The sequence below is a fragment of the Chrysochloris asiatica genome, unplaced genomic scaffold, assembly GCF_000296735.1.
Source record: "Chrysochloris asiatica unplaced genomic scaffold, ChrAsi1.0 scaffold00017, whole genome shotgun sequence".
NCBI classification, from domain to species: domain Eukaryota; kingdom Metazoa; phylum Chordata; class Mammalia; order Afrosoricida; family Chrysochloridae; genus Chrysochloris; species Chrysochloris asiatica.
The window spans coordinates 25549884-25566065 of NW_006408535.1; the positions used below are offsets into that span (position 1 = coordinate 25549884).

The 16182-nt window shown below is 36.5% G+C and overlaps 1 pseudogene; it reads left to right on the forward strand.

Moving 5' to 3' along the window:
* The first annotated feature begins 2476 nt into the window (after positions 1 to 2476).
* Positions 2477 to 16182, forward strand: part of LOC102834364 — a 47527-nt pseudogene continuing 33821 nt past the window's right edge.

Consider the following 16182-nt stretch of genomic DNA (forward strand, 5'->3'; position numbering starts at 1 on the left):
TAACTGGCTTAAATTGCTTACTGACAAATAAGAAATTATAAACACAGTTTTTAAAATACAACAAATTTTTATCAATGTTACATAGTTTTACATTCTGTGGGGGATGTATCCAAATTTAGTTTGATTATTTCAAAAAAATTTTATTATACATCCTTGTTGTTGTTGTTGTTGTTGTTAAGTGCCGTCGGTTCCGACCCATAGTGACCCTCTACAGGGTTTCTGAGAGTGTAAATCCTTACGGGAGTAGAAAGCCTCATCTTTCTCCCGCGGAGCGACTGGTAGGTAATTTTAATGCTCTTTAATAAGTATTTCCTTATAACAAATTCAAAGAAAACCTAACTATAGCATTAAAGAAATCACCATTTCAAGTTCTCAGCAAAATGATCTTGCAAAAGAGTATTCACGGTGTCAACATGTGTATATTAGTACTTGTTTCACCCCCAGCCTCACGAATGTACACTACAAAATGGCTTGAAATTCAGAGCTATGAGTCTACTTCCCTACTATCTCTCACCGTTTGTGTGTACAACCTGAAACTCTTATTTTGGCAGTGACCAATGACTTCCCAATTTCGAATCCCAATGGCTATTTATCATTCTTTATCATTGACCTTACAGCATTTGGTTTTATTGACCTCACACTCCAATTTGAAAAACCACTCTCCTCTCAGCTCCTGTAAAATACTCAACGCTGACCTGAATCCTCTCTTTCTGCCTGTGCTCTTTGTCTCCCATTGTGGTTCATCTGTCCCTTGTTTTGTGGTAGACATGATCACCTACTCATGCTCAGAGTTCTTTCTGCTGCCTGCAAATCTGGCACAGGGTTCCTGCAATCCTTCCATGTTTCTCTCATTTGTCTTTTTCTTTCCCAACATTTCCATCTTATTTTGGTCCTTACGATTTTTATACTGTACTAGTTCAAAACCTTCTGTTTGGTCCCCTGCCTCTAGTTGTAGATGAAACCTAAGACATTTTTTTGTTTATAGAAGAAGTCCACTGAGGCTTTGGGTTAGAGAATAGTCAGGGAAATCTTTGAACCCACTGACCGTAGTTCATCTCCAGTTTTAGGTCTTAAGGAATATCTGACTTAATGAGTCTAAAGATTTAAAAATTTTTATATGTTGAGTGTAGCAGTGACTGTGTCCAATATAGCTTTATTGGTTCCCCCAGAATTCTGAAAATTAAAATAGGATTTGTGTTTTATTTTGCAAGGCCTAATGGTTTATGGGCTTTCAGACCACTGAACAATTCTTTCATGGTGTATGACAGACAATCCTTGCCACTTGTAAACCCAGGACAGACAATGTCCCTGTATCCATTGCTACGTTTTGACTTCACCCAGAATGGAGAAAAGGGAAAACAAACAAAAAAAACTTTCTTCTTCCTATTTCCTCAAGAGTGTTTTAAAGGAATGAATTAATAAACGTTGTAGGAAACATGTATTAGTTATAAAGGCATAAATAGGAAAGCATTCCTATTCACACAGACATTTTCACCTGAGGAACACCTCCTGCCTGTCGTATTGTTATGTGCCCTCGGAGTCCTTCCGACTCTTAGCAACCCTATGCACAACAGAAGGAAACACCTCCCGGTCCGGTGCTACCCTCACAATTTTTGTTAAGCATGAGCCCATTGCTGTTGTCATGTGCCAATCTATCTCATTGGAGGCCTGCCTGTCATACCCAATGTAAATCCATTTTGCCGTATTAACAAAGGAAGAAAGGGTACAGTGGTGCATTGTGGGAGTCGTGGATATGACTTCTGTTCTGCTTTCTCTGTGTATGTGTTTCCTTTAGCTCCATGCATGCCTTTCCCTTCCTGTATGACTTCAAGCTAGTCATGTCGCTTATTTGTGTATGACATGAGGAATGTAAGTCCCCTGCCTCCCAGGTTGGAGGCATGCCAGTTCCTAATGCTTCAGAACTTCCCGGTCTGGCCACATTCCCACAGAATGGAGTATCCTCTGTGCAGTTGCTACAGTACCTTTCACAAACATGGAGACATCACACAACCAGCAGTGAACAATGAGGTAGCATAAGGCAGCACCAATGAGCGACATCTAACATGTTCATGAGAAACAAAATGAAGCAGCAAAGCTCTTTAGTGCAAGAAAGGCTTTTAAAGTGAGTTCTCCCAGGCAATGTAAGCAACTGCGTTCTCACAGCTCTCACAAGGGCATGCCACAGGGCCAAATGAGCCACCCTTAAGGGCCAAGGAGAAAGAGCTGAGCTGTAATGGGGACCAAATCCATTTATTTTTATGTCACAATGAAAATATTGGATAGTCTGTAAATCACACGTGCTCTGATCGCATCCCTTTTAAGAATACACAGTGGATTTTCTTACTCTGGGTGTAGTCAGTTTATTTGCATAGGGGAGGCATTTGGTAACCTTCCCTGGACAGGGATTCATAGGTGAATGTGGCTATTCAGTTTCTTAAACAACAAGGAGCTAGCTGCAGAGGAAATGTCACCGGGGATGGGGTGCCGGGAAGACCTAGCAAAGTTTGGCCTGTATATTATAAGGGAGATGCTGGTGAGAAAAGACATTCATATTTGGTCAGTTTTAATTTATGAACACAATTTACAATCTCCAGTTCAACCACATGTTGACCCCTTAATTAAACCATGCCATGTAAGGCCCTGATGGCGTGAATACAGAGAAATCCCATTCTCCACAGTGCTATCAGAAGCAGAACTGAATGGTCATTTTGCATTTAGTCTTGTTTGTCAGCCTGCATTTTAATGCATTTTCTAATATGTCCATGTGATTTAGAAACAAGTCCACATTGTTCTCTTAGATAAGCCTGGAGGGGTAAGGGTATTACTTAAGGCACCTTTGCAGAGGGACCTTATCTCTTTAAGTTTACAGAGTTTCTGAGGGTATGGAATAGGTTATGCTTTGCATTTCAAGAAATAGAATGAAATGCCAACAACATAGAATTTAAATACTGGCATAGCTGAAGATCAGAGTGTGTTCTTCAAAGAAATGTGAGATTTTACCCACACCTGAGATGTGTGCTGTTATGACTATGAATTCGGCTCTAAAGTCATCGTTTTAAAATGGCAATCAACACAATGCATACTTACTTAGTAGCTATGATAATCTTTAGTTGGTAAATGTGTGTGGTTAGGTTGTATTAGCTTAGTTTATGGAAAAATAAAAATATTTTTTCCCTTAGGTTTTTGATCTACTGTGAAATTATTATAGCTGTATAGTGTCATGATTAAATGTATAGGATCTGTAGACAGATGGCCCTGGTTCAGAGTCTAACTCCATCACTTGGACTTAACCCTTCTTGCCTCAATTTCTACATGTTTAAAATGAGATGATAATAACTTTATAGAATGGGTGTGAGAGCTAAAAAAAATAAACCATCTAAAGTTCATAGAGCACTGTGACTTGTGGGGGGTAGGGGAAGCATGTGCATAAATGTTTATTCGGATAATGATTAAGTTTCAGAGTAATTTAACTGAGTGCTTGCTACCAGCAAGTTTGCGTGATCTTATTTTTGAAACCCTTGTATCTAGGAGAGTAACATATCATTCATTCTTTTTACTTTAAAAATAATGACCTTATTTTATAGATGAGGTTTAAGATTGCAGAAAAGATGAGAATAAATTACAGATAATTCCCAAATACTCCCTCTCTTCCTGTCCACAGTCTTCTCTATTATCATCTTGCATTAATGTGGTACATTTATTGTAATTGTTGAACCAACGTTGCTACATAAACATGGTTGAAAGTACCATGGACTGTTAGAAGAACAAACAAATCTGTGTTGGAAGAAGTATAGTTAGAGTGTTCTTTGTTGTTTGTTGTTAAGTGCCATCGAGTCGATTCTGACCCATAACGACCCTGTATAGGGTTTCCAAGGAGCAGCTGGTGAGCTTGAACCACCAACCTTGCAGTTCAAATGACTTTGCAGTCTGATGCATTAGCCCACAGTGCCACACCAGGACTCCTTTAGAGTGCTCTTTAGAAGCCTACATATCATACTTAGGAAATGTCATCAGGAGGAACTGGTTCAAGGAGAAGGACATTAAGCTTGGTACAGTACAGGGTCAGTGTAAAAAGGAAGACCCTCAATGAGATGGCACGCCACTGTGGCAGCAGCAATGGGGTCAAATGTAACAATTGTAAGGCTAGTGCAGGACCAGGTAGTATTTCATTCTCTGTTGTGCATAAGGTCACTGTGAGTCAGAACTGGCTTGAAGGCACCTAATGACACCTAACAACAAGCAATAGACTGCTAACCACAAGGTCAGAAGTTCAAAACCACCAGTTGATCCATGGGAGAAACATGAGGCTGTCTACTCCTGTAAAGATTTACAATCCTGGAAACTCTATGCAGGGTCGCTATGAGTCAGTATTTACTTGATAGCTATCAGTGAATAAGTGATTCTTAACTAAAGTCTATATTTTACATTAAAGTTCATGCTTTGTGTTTTACAGTTCCATAGATTTTGACAAATACATAATGTCCTAATTCACTATTACACTATAATGCAGAATAATTTCACCTCCTAAAAAATCTTATTTATCTCCCACATGTTCACCCCCAATCCTTGGCATTTGTTTACCATTGGTACAGTTTTGTTTTTCCAACAATGTTGTATAGTTGGAATCATAAAATATGTAGTCTTTTTTGAGACTGACTTCTTTAATTTAGCAGCATGCATTTAAAGTTTTCCCATGACCTTTTGTGGGGTGATAGATTATTTCTGTTTATCACTGAATAATATTCCATTACATAGATGCACCACAGTTTGCTTGTTGTTAAGTGCTGTCAACTTGGTTCCAACTCACAACAACACTGTCTAGGGTCTCCGAGGAGCGATTGGTGGGTTTGAACCACTGACTTTGTGGTTAGCATTCCAATGCTTATCCTACAGCACCACATCAGGACTCCACAGTTTGCTTATTCACTCACTTTTTAAAGGATATCTTGATTACTTCTGAGTCTTTGAGATCATGAAAAAAGCTGTTTGGGCACATTACCTTTTGTCATATCATTCAAGTAGTTTTTAACCACTGGAATGCTTAGTTTATGGTTTATTTACGAACTGCCCTTCCTTTATAACCCTTTCACTTGCAGCCTTCTTCAACCAGGTATTACTGTCCCCTTTGTAAGGTCTGGTGTGACACTTAAGGATAAGTGCTGGACTGCAAGGTCAGTTTGAACTGCAACATCAGCAGTTTAAACTCAACAGTTTTTATCTCAGAAACACTATACAGGGTTACTATGAGTCAGAATCGAAGAATCGACTGGATGGCACTTAACAACAACAATAATTGTAAAGTCTACTATCCTGGCAATCATTTAGCTTTACCACTTTTAATCTTGTATTACTCTCTTTTACTTCCATGTTTCATTTTTTTCCAACTGGAGTATCTGTTGTTTGAGAACAAGCAGCTCATCTGAATATACCTCTAAAATGTGTTAGCTAAATTTCTTCTTAGAACATAAAAGGATAGGAAATAGCTCTTGGAAAAATAAGTCTATTTTTGCCAGTACCTTTCTGTGATTAGAAAGACTCAGAAAATCTTAAATAATTCTACACACTCAACCCTGCCTCACATAGGAGAGATTGTCAAGACTAATGATGGTGCGATGATAAGAGTGATGGTGGTTATGTGCTGTGGACTCGGTTCCGACTCATAGCGACCCTGTAGAGGGTTCCCAAGGCTGTAAATCTTTATGGGAGCGGAAAGCCTCATCTTTCCCCCACAGAACTGCTGGTAGTTTCGAACTGCTGACTGTGAGGTGTGCAGCCTGACTCATAACCTCTGCACTACCAGAGCTCCTTAGTGGTAAGAGTAGACAGTTGCAAAGATACATTTAATCTCGTCACCTTTTTTTTTTGCTTTAAACCTGCTTCAAAAAGCTCTCATTTTCATACATGGGAAGACAGTTAGGCTCATCATATTAATTTAGGAATTCAACGTAAAGGAGCTATGAGCTGACACATAAAATTTCATTTATTCGTGCATTCATTCATTCATTTTTGTTTTAAGTAGTCAGTGCCTCTTGAAGTCTATGTAGGTACGTTAGATTGCAAGAGCAAATCTAAGGGCACTGTTCTATTTATACTAATCTGAACATCTTCGTGGCCTGGAGAGCAGCTCGGGCTCCAGCTAACTGCAGTGTGGGTTGTTGTCTCAGCAGCCAATAGTAGCGTCTTTCACCTAAAGAGGACTCTGCCAAATCGTGCTTTCATTATCTGTTGCACTGCTTTCATAATCTATGGGAGACAACGGCAACCTTGATAGACCAGCAACCAGAGGGTGAGGAGTGTATGTATTCCCAGTGTGTCTGTCACTGTTTTCTTTAATGAATTTTCAAGAGAATATGGGCTCTGTTGTTTAGAATGGTCTCCAATGATTTCAAAACTAATGGTAAAATATGCACTAAGCAGGACCACTCTGTTGAAGATGTTTGAATCATTGCTTTTCCTCTTCCTCTGGACAGTCTGCAGGGTTAAACGGCTGGGTTTTGAAACAAAAGATTTATACTCCATTTTCTTTTGACTATCCATCCCCACCTCTTGTAATAGGAGCCGGTTAGAAAGCTGTGCATCTGGGTTGTCATTTCTCTTGCACGGTATATATTAGAGTCCAAATGACCTCTACACCATCAAGGTTCCACAAACCTTAAATTTAAGCTACCTGCTCCACCAAAGTATCTAAAACAATAACTTTTTTATGTTGCAACAAACATTACATTTAATGAGTACAGTGCACATGTAATGATACAGTGAATCAGTGTGAAGCCTCAAATAATGATTTCTGTTGGCACTATAAAAAGAATGTAATTTTTCTTGTTGAAATACCATTTTTCAGTTACTGCATGAGTGATGTGGTAATTATCCCCTACACCTGGGATTTAAATCCAATCCTACAAGCCCATTTTCTGTTTGCAAGCTGTCAGGCTGATGCATAGGCTTTGTTCTTATCTGGCAGTAGGCAAGGAATCGGTAATTCAGAAACAACAAAGCCACTGATGGGTCATCATGTAATCTGCACTGAAAATTGCAATCTGTAATGAGATTGGAAACGCAGATGAGGTGACTAAAATTGATTACCTACCATATCTGAAAATTTCAATTTTATTGCACAAATATGATCAAACTAGTCTATAAGTTTGGGGATTAGTTGAGAAAGACTAAAGATTACTTTTAAATTAAGTGCATGCAGATAAGTTATTTAAATGTAAATTATTTTCTTTATAGCAATATGGTTGGTCTGCAGGGTGATTCATATGGCCACATATCTTAAGTTCCCTGATGGTATCATTTCTGTCTGGAAGTCCCAATTAGAGATGACATATACACTTTCAACTCTTAAAGGCTGTGCAAAAAAAAACAGATCATGAATGAAACTCGGACTAATCCCCAGACCATAAAAATCTACTTTTTTTTTCCATTTACTTATTATGGAAAAATAATAATAATCTAGAAGTCTCGGGAGTTTCAAGAAACAAGCTATAGACTATGTATGTGGAGTATTTGAAAATTATCTTCACCTTTTGCTACTTATACTATGTCCTAGAGGATCAATCTCGGTGGGTTTCAGTCAGGAGCCAGGATGGCAGGTTTACAATCCCGATTCCACTAGGAGCCACAGACTTCATATAATCTTAGAACTGTAAGTAAGAGATAAAAGTGATATGTTTCTCCAGCTTCCAGACTACAATAAGTACTTCTCCATTTCTTGTCAGTAACATGATGATCACGCCTACCACTGGGGATTTGGCAGAGTTTAGTGATGATCTTGAAACAAAAGGTATATTTAATCAATAATCTTTATCATGACACACTTCAGAACTTAATGATAATATGCTTATAAAAAGAAGTCCCTGTGTGGTGCAGTTAAGCAATTGACTATTAAAGGAAAAGTTGGTAGTTCAAACCTAACTAGTGGTTCCTGGAAAGACAGATGTGGCAAGCTGCTTCTATAATAAAGTCACAACCTAGAAAATTCAATTCTATTCTGCAGTAATCACCTTGGGAATCAATTAGATGACAACTAATAACAATAAACATGAATATATATCGCCACCAAAATGTTTCATGTATAAGTCCAGCCTATCAGAAAGCATCCATTAGGATTGAAAGAAAGTATTACAAGATCAATTTCTGCTTGAGGAAATAGTCTTGAGATAAATGCCTACCATCAAGACTCAGCTTTACCATCTTTTGGGAGGTTCAAACCCAGCAGTCGCACATCAGAAACCCTATAAGGTCGCTGTGAGATGGAATTATTTTGAAGGCACTTAACAATAACAACGAGTCAAATTTTTTTCATCCTGTGGTCTGTAGCTCCTTATTCTCTACTTCTGAGAAGCTCAGAATCATGATTATTGTTATTAGATGCCATTGAGTTGATTCTCAAGGTGATCATGTGTGTGCAGAGTAGAATAGAAGTTTCATTAATAGATTTCTATTAATAGGTTATTGTTTTTAAGTTCTCCTTTGACCATTATATTCATGATTTTATAATCACGTAAGTATACAATTGGTGAACTAGAAGGACACTTTATTTAGCACTGAGTCACATGCTTTAAATTACTCTTCAGCATGGATTTCACATTTGCAAGTGCCTTCCAAGTTTCATTGGTTTCCTGCCCAATGTACAGTCTTTTTAGACCTCTTTCCATAAACTAGCTCTGTTCAAAGGAAAAGTAGTCTTATTATTATTTGTTGTGCTTTGCTTTGCTTTGTTTTTGTTCTGCAATTTTTAAATATTAGCTTTTCTTCTTGAACCCCTGAGATGCAAAAGAAAGGGTCTGGTGGCAACTGATGCAATAAATAGTCATTGGCGTTGATCTACTATACGTTCTAGAATAATGGCTGAGGCTCTAGTGGTCCAAATTAACATCTGTTAGGCTGCATGTCCCATTGTTACTTCTTCTAACCATTGTGCATATTCTTCTTCCAAAGGAGAAAAGGAAGAAAAGAAATTGCTTGTTCATTTATTAAACTATGAAAAGGTTTACAACATTCCAAGTACCAGCTACATTCACAGAACCATTTTCTGTCTTATTCTTTTCTGTTTCAAATTTTAAAGACTTTCCTTTTGCAACAGACTCACTTTCTCCTTTGAATCTATTCATCTCTTCTAAAAAAAATCTCAGTATTCCTTTCCTTGCATTTTAAAAAAAGTTCTTCTTTCTTTTCAACATTTTGTTTTAAAGCTTCTACCCTAAGACATGAAGCGATAAGAAACTTCACTCTGTCCTCTATATCTTACATTCAAAGCACATAAGAAAAGATGATGCCCGTTACCCCTGCTTTTATAACACTCATCTGTACTTGCTCCCATGCATATCTGACTCCCAGTCCCTCTGTTTTATTGAAACTGCTTCTTAATGAGCCCTGACCCAAGTAACTACAGTCTTTAGCCAGAGGGTTTCAGGTTCCTAAAGGGTCTCTCTTATTCCCATCATGCATCTCTAAAATTTATTCTCCATAAATCTGTCAGTCTTATTCTTTAAAAACATAAATCTAATAATATCACTCTATAGTTTCATATTACACTGAAAATAAAACCCAAACACCTTATACTGGTCTGCAACTTTATGGTCTCTGCCAGCATCATTTCACACAATTCTAAGCCTGCTTCATTATACTTTAGCCAGAGTCTGTATCTTTGAACTCAACCAGATTATCCCTGCAATAGGGTCTTTGCTATAGCTAATCTGCTTTTTATGTCTGGCTCCTTCTGGTCATTCAGATCTTAGCCAAATTATTTATTTCTCTTTCCTTCCCACTCCCCACTAAATAAGTCTAAAATAAGCATCAGTCTTCCTATTCAAACATACTGTTCCAATTGTTTGATGATGCAGAAAGCATCAAAAGAAGATGGAAGGAATACACAGAGTCATTGGACCAAAAAGAAATGGTTGATGTTCAACCATTTTGAGAGGTAGAATATGATCAAAAGCCAATGATACTAAAGAAAGAAGTCCAAAGTTCATTGAAATCCTTGGCAAAGAATAAACCTCTGGGAACTGATGAAATGTAAATTGAAATCTTTCAATAAACTGATGTAGCACTGGAGGCACTCACTCATCTAAGCCAAGAAATTTGGAAGACAACCACCTGGCCAACTGACTGGAAGAGATCCATATTTGTGCCCATTCCAAAGAGAGTGACCCAATGAAATGCAGAAGTCATTGGATAATATCATTAATATCTCATACAAGTAAAATGTTGCTAAAGTTTATATAGAAACAGCTGCAATCGTCCATTGACAGAGAACTGCCTGTTTCAGCCTGATTCAGATAAAGATGTGGAACGAGGCATATCATTACTGATGTCACTTGGATCTTGGCTGAAAGCAGAGATTACAAAAAACATGTTTACCTGTGCTTTACTGACTATGCAAAGGCTTTTGATTGTGTGGATCATTACAAGTTATGGACAACATTGCAGAAAATTAGTATCCACAATACTTAATTGTGCTCACGAGTAACCTGCACATAGACCAAGAAGCAGTTGTTCTGACAGAACAAGGGAATACTGAATGGTTTAAAATTAGTAAAGGTGTGCACCAGGGTAGTATTCTTTCACCATACTTATTCAATTGTATGCTGAGAAAATAATACGAGAAGCTGGGTTATATGAGGAAAAATGTCATCAGGATTGGAGGAAGATTTACAACAACCTGTGATATGCAAATGATATGATTTCTGGTACTACTGCTATTTATTATTATTATTTTACTTTATTATTTGTCTACTCCAACTTAAGACTTTGCTTTTCTTACCTCTGAAACCCATGCTTTGGAAATTGCATGGTACATGATAGGCATTCAATAATAATGTTAGAACAAATCTCAGCACATATTTCCTGGTGTGGCACTGGGATTAGTATTGGGCCACAAAGTCAATTTGATTCACAAGGTAGGCAGTTCAAACTCACTAGCCACTCGTCAGAAACCCTATATAGAACACTATGAGTAGGAACTGACTCAACGGCACTTAACAACAATAAAAACCTCTGAACCCATGCTTTGGAAATCACACTACATGGTAGGCTTTGAACAAAGATGTTAGAATAAATATAAGCTCCTATTTTCTACTCATTTAGTCTAATGATTCTTTCCTACATTTTTTTTTTTTCAGTAATCAGTTTTCCATATCTCACTGCAGAACTGAGACAGTATACCTGTCCCTTGTGGATATTCTCTTGATCTTTACATTTTATATGCTACACATCCGTTTTTCTTTCTTCTTTTCCAACACCTTCTCTAGTCCTTTAATAAAAAGTTTGAATTTCTCCAAGTTCCATAATTGTCCTATTTCTATTTCTCATGATCTTTCTTGGATATTTTATATACTTCCATGACTCCAATGAGCACATTTATCAGGTTGACCTTCTACATCTATATCTTCAGATCTGACCTTTTCCACAACCCTCAGTTCTGCATTTTCAATTTTCTGTTCAACACCTCCAGGTGGGTATCCAGTTTTCCTCTCCAACTCATGCTTTTTTTTCCTTTGAAATTATTTTCACATTCATGACCTTTTCATTTCAACTGTCACTGCTTTTATTACCATTCCAATAATTTTTACATCTTCATCCTCTTCCACTCAAATTGGTTATGCACTAGTTTTTCTAATATACTAATTTGAACATATCCTACAAATAATTTGCACACATGTCTACAAAACCCTCAATTATTTTCAATTGTTTATATGAACATAAAATATTTCTATTTTGGATATGGAAATATTTCCTAACATCCAGACTTGCAAGACTTCTTAATTTTTAAAGAGAGGAAAGTAAGTCTGAGAATAAATTTATGCCATTATTAATAGTACTGGAGCCTTGATGTGGCACTGTGGTTTATGTCCTGGACTGCAAAGCTAATTTGAATGAACCACAAGGTTGGTGGTCCAAGCTCACCAGCCACTCCTCAGACACCTATACAGGGTTGCTATGGATCAGAACCAACCCAATGGCACGGAACAAATACAACAGCAATATTAATAGGTAACAAAACTTCTTTTGTGACCACCATATTATATAATATGTAGTTGTTTTGAAAATGGTTTACTTACCTTCAGTTCTCTTTAAATTATATTTAGAAGCATGTTGTTGCTGTTGTTAGGTGCTGTTGAGTCAGTTCCAACTCAAAGTGACCCTATTATATAGTTTCTGGGGAGTGGTTGGTGAGTTTGAACTGCTGACCTTGTGGTTCAAACTGACCTGTGGCAGTCCAGTGGTTATCCTACAGCACCATACATAGGCCTTGATATTTAAAATAAATAAAAATTATTTAAATCTTGTTTTAAATTAGAAAAGGCTGCATTGTTTGTGGAACTTCTGAAGCATTCTTGAGCCCTTGTATTTAAAGACATAAAAAATTTAAATACCTACCACTGAGAATATAATCAGTTAAAGAACACTTGCAGCTGAACAGAAAAGACAACCCAATTTAAAAATGAACAAGTGATTTAAATACACAAATCTGCCAAGAAAATATACAAATAACCAATCACATGAAAAAGATGCTCAAAATTATTAATCATTTGGTAAATACAATTCAAAACCACAATGAGATAATACTTCATAATCAGTAGGATAGCTATAATAGATTGTTAAAAGAGGAAAATAGCAAGTATTGGTGAGGATGTGGTGAAACTCAACCACTGAATATTGCTTGTGGTAATGTAAAATTATGCAACTTGTAGAAAATAGTTTGTAAGTACTTAAAGAATTAAACATATATTTGGCATGTTGTTGTTGCTTGCCTCCACTGAGTCCGTTTGTACTCATGGGGAATTATCATATAAGTAATTTTACTATCAGGTAAGAAGGTAAGTCAAAAAGTATTGCTATTAAGTTCGTACATTCACTGATTCATTCCAGACAAAACATGTTTAAACATGTGTCTGTGATCAGTGAATGGCTTCAGACAAGTCTTCTCAGTAATATATTTATCTTAGTAAATAATTAAGGGTTGCTCTTGTTGCTGCTGTTAGGTGTCATTCAGTCAGTTCCAATTCATAGCAACCTTATGCACAACAGAACGAAACACTGCTTGGTCCTGCAACATCCTCAAAATCGTTATGCTTGAGTCCATTGTCCATTGTTGCTGACACTGTATCAGTCTGTTTGGGGCCTTGATCTTTTTTGCTCACCCTCCACTTTACCAAGCGTGATGTCCTTCTCCAGGAACTGGTCTCTCTTGATCACATGTCCAAACAAAGTACATAAGATGAAGTTTTGCAATCATTGCTGCTAAAGAATGTTCTGACTGTAAATCTTCTAATAAAGATCTGGTTCTTGCAATCCATGGTACTTTCATTATTCTTCATCAACATCAGAATTCAAATACATTGATTCTTCTGTGGTTTTCCTTATTCATTTTTCAACTTTATGTACATATGAGGTGATTGAAAATACCATGGCTTGAGTCAGGTGCACCTTAGTCCTCAAAGTGATATCTTTGCTAATTTGCATTTTAAAGAGATCTTGCAACAGATTTATCTAATGCAATGTTTTCTCTGATTTTTCTGACTGCTGCTTCCAGGAACATTGATTGTGGAACCAAGCAAAATGGAGTCTTTGACAACTTCATTCTCTTCTCTATTTAACACGGTGCTATTTATTGGGGAGGATTTTTGTTTTCTTTAAATTGAGATGCAATCCATACTGAAAGCTATGGTCTTTGATCTTCATTAGTGCTTCAAGTCTTTTTGCTTTCAGCAAGCAAGGTTGTATCATTTGCATACAACAGATTGTTAAGGAGTCTCCCTTCAGTCCTGATGGTTTGCTCTTCATACAGTACAGCTTTTTGAATTGTTTGTTCAACATACAAATTGAATAAGTAAAACCCTGACACTGATTGTAAACCATGCAGTGTTCCCTTGTTTTCTTTGAATGACTGCCCCTTGGTCTATGCACACATTTTGCATGAGCAGAGTTAAGCTTTTTGGAATTACAATTCTTTGCAATGTTATCAATAATTTGTTATAATCTACACAATCAAATGCCTTTGCATAGCCAATCACACAGGTAATAATGTTTCTGGTGTTTGCTTTCAGTCAAGATAAATCTTATACTAGAAATTATGCCCATCATTCTATGTCCTCTTTTGAATTTGGCTTAAATCTTTACCAGTTTCCTGTCAATGTAACCATTTTTTAATTATCTTACTTGTTTGTGATATTAATGATATTGCTCAATATTTTACACATTCTGTTGGATGATGTTTCTTTGCAATGGGCATGAAATGAATTTATTTCATGCTCTTTCTCTAATAAGTACTTGGCTTCCAAATTTCTTGGCATAGAAATATATATATCAACTCTTCCAGTGTTGCATCCATATTTTAAATATTTTGTTTGGTATTATGTCAATTGCTGAAGCCTTATTTTTTTCCAATATCTTCAGAGTGTCTTGAACTTCTTCCTTTAATACCACTGACTCTTGAACATCTATTAACTTCTTATATTATTTTTGGTACAGTTACTGTGTGTTCCTTCCATTTTCTTTTGATGCTTCTTCCTGCATCACTTAAATTTGTCCATAGAATCCTTCAATATTTCAATTCAAGCCTCGAATTATTTCTTTAATTCTTTCAGGTTGAGAAATGCTGAAGGTGTGCTTCCCTTCTGGTTTTCAATTTCCAGGTCTTCGCACATTTCATTATAATATTTTACTTGTCTTCTGAAGTTGCCCTTTAAGATCTTCTGATCAGACCATTTATTTCATCATTTCTTCCTTTTGTTGTAGCTTCACAAAGTTCTAAGGCAAGTTTTAGAGTTTCTTATAACATTCATTTTGATTTTTTCTTTCCATCTTGTCCTTTTATTAACTTTTTAATATCTTCATATATGTCGTTCTTGATGTTAGTTCACAACTCATCCATCTGTTCTTTGGTCATTAATGGTCAGATCTATTCTTAAAAGTGACCTCTAAATTCAAGTGGATTATACTAAAGGTTTCATTTTGGCCCTCATGGCCTTTTAAATTTTATTTTCGGCTTCAACTTTATCTAGTATATTAGCAATTAATGTTCTATTCCACAGTGAGCCCTAGGCCTCATTCTGACATTTGACAGTAAGTTTTCCATTGGTTCTTCCTACAAAAGTAGTCTGTTTGATCCAATTAGGTCCATTTTTATGTTGTTGAAAATATGAATTTACAATGAATAAGTCATTGGTCTTGCAAGGGTATATTTTCCAACTGCTGATTCTTGTTTTTTTCCCAACATTCACATTCTAATCACCAGAATTAGCAATGCATCTTGATTGCATTTTTTATCTATTTCAGACTATAGAAGATGGTAAGAATCTTCAATTTCCTCATGTTTGGCATTAGTGGTTAGTGAGTAATTTAAATAATAGTCTTAATAACTGTCCTTCATTGTAGACAAATAGATATTCTATTACTGACAGCTTTGTATTTCAGGATAGATCTTGAAATGCTCTTTTTAGCAATGCACACGATGCCATTTCTCTTCACGTTATCATTCCAGGTATGATTGATTGATTCAAAATGGCCAACACCTGTTCATATTAGTTCACTAATACCTAGACTATAGATCTTTATGCATTTAATTTCTATCTCCTTGATGGAGTATATGTCAATAAACAATAGCTTCACATTTTGATATTTTTGTTTAATAAATGTTTCTATGATTTTGTAGCAATACGTTTAGACTTACCTTTGTATACACCCAAAAGAATGGAAAACAGGAACCAAAATGGATTCATGGATTATTGTACTCCAATATTATTCAAACATTATTCACAATACTCAAAAGATGGAAACAACCCACATAGTTACCAACACATGAGTGATAAACAAATTGTGATATATCCATAAAGTGGAATCTTATCAGCTATGAATTAAAGTAATAATACATGCTTCAATATAGATGAACTCTGAAAAAACAATGCTAAGTGAAATAAGCCAGACACAATGGTCACATAGTCTATGAATCATATGAAATATCCAGAATATGCACATCCATAGAGACAGAGGCAGATTGGTGGTTGCCAGAGGCTGATAGAAAGGGAAAATTGGAGTGATTATTGTTCTGGTGTGGTTCTGTGGGTTAATGTGCCAGACTGCAAAGCCATTTGAACTGCAAGGTCAGTGGTTCAAGCTCACCAGCTGGTCCTCAGAAACCCTATACAGGGTCGCTATGGGTTGGAATTGACTCAA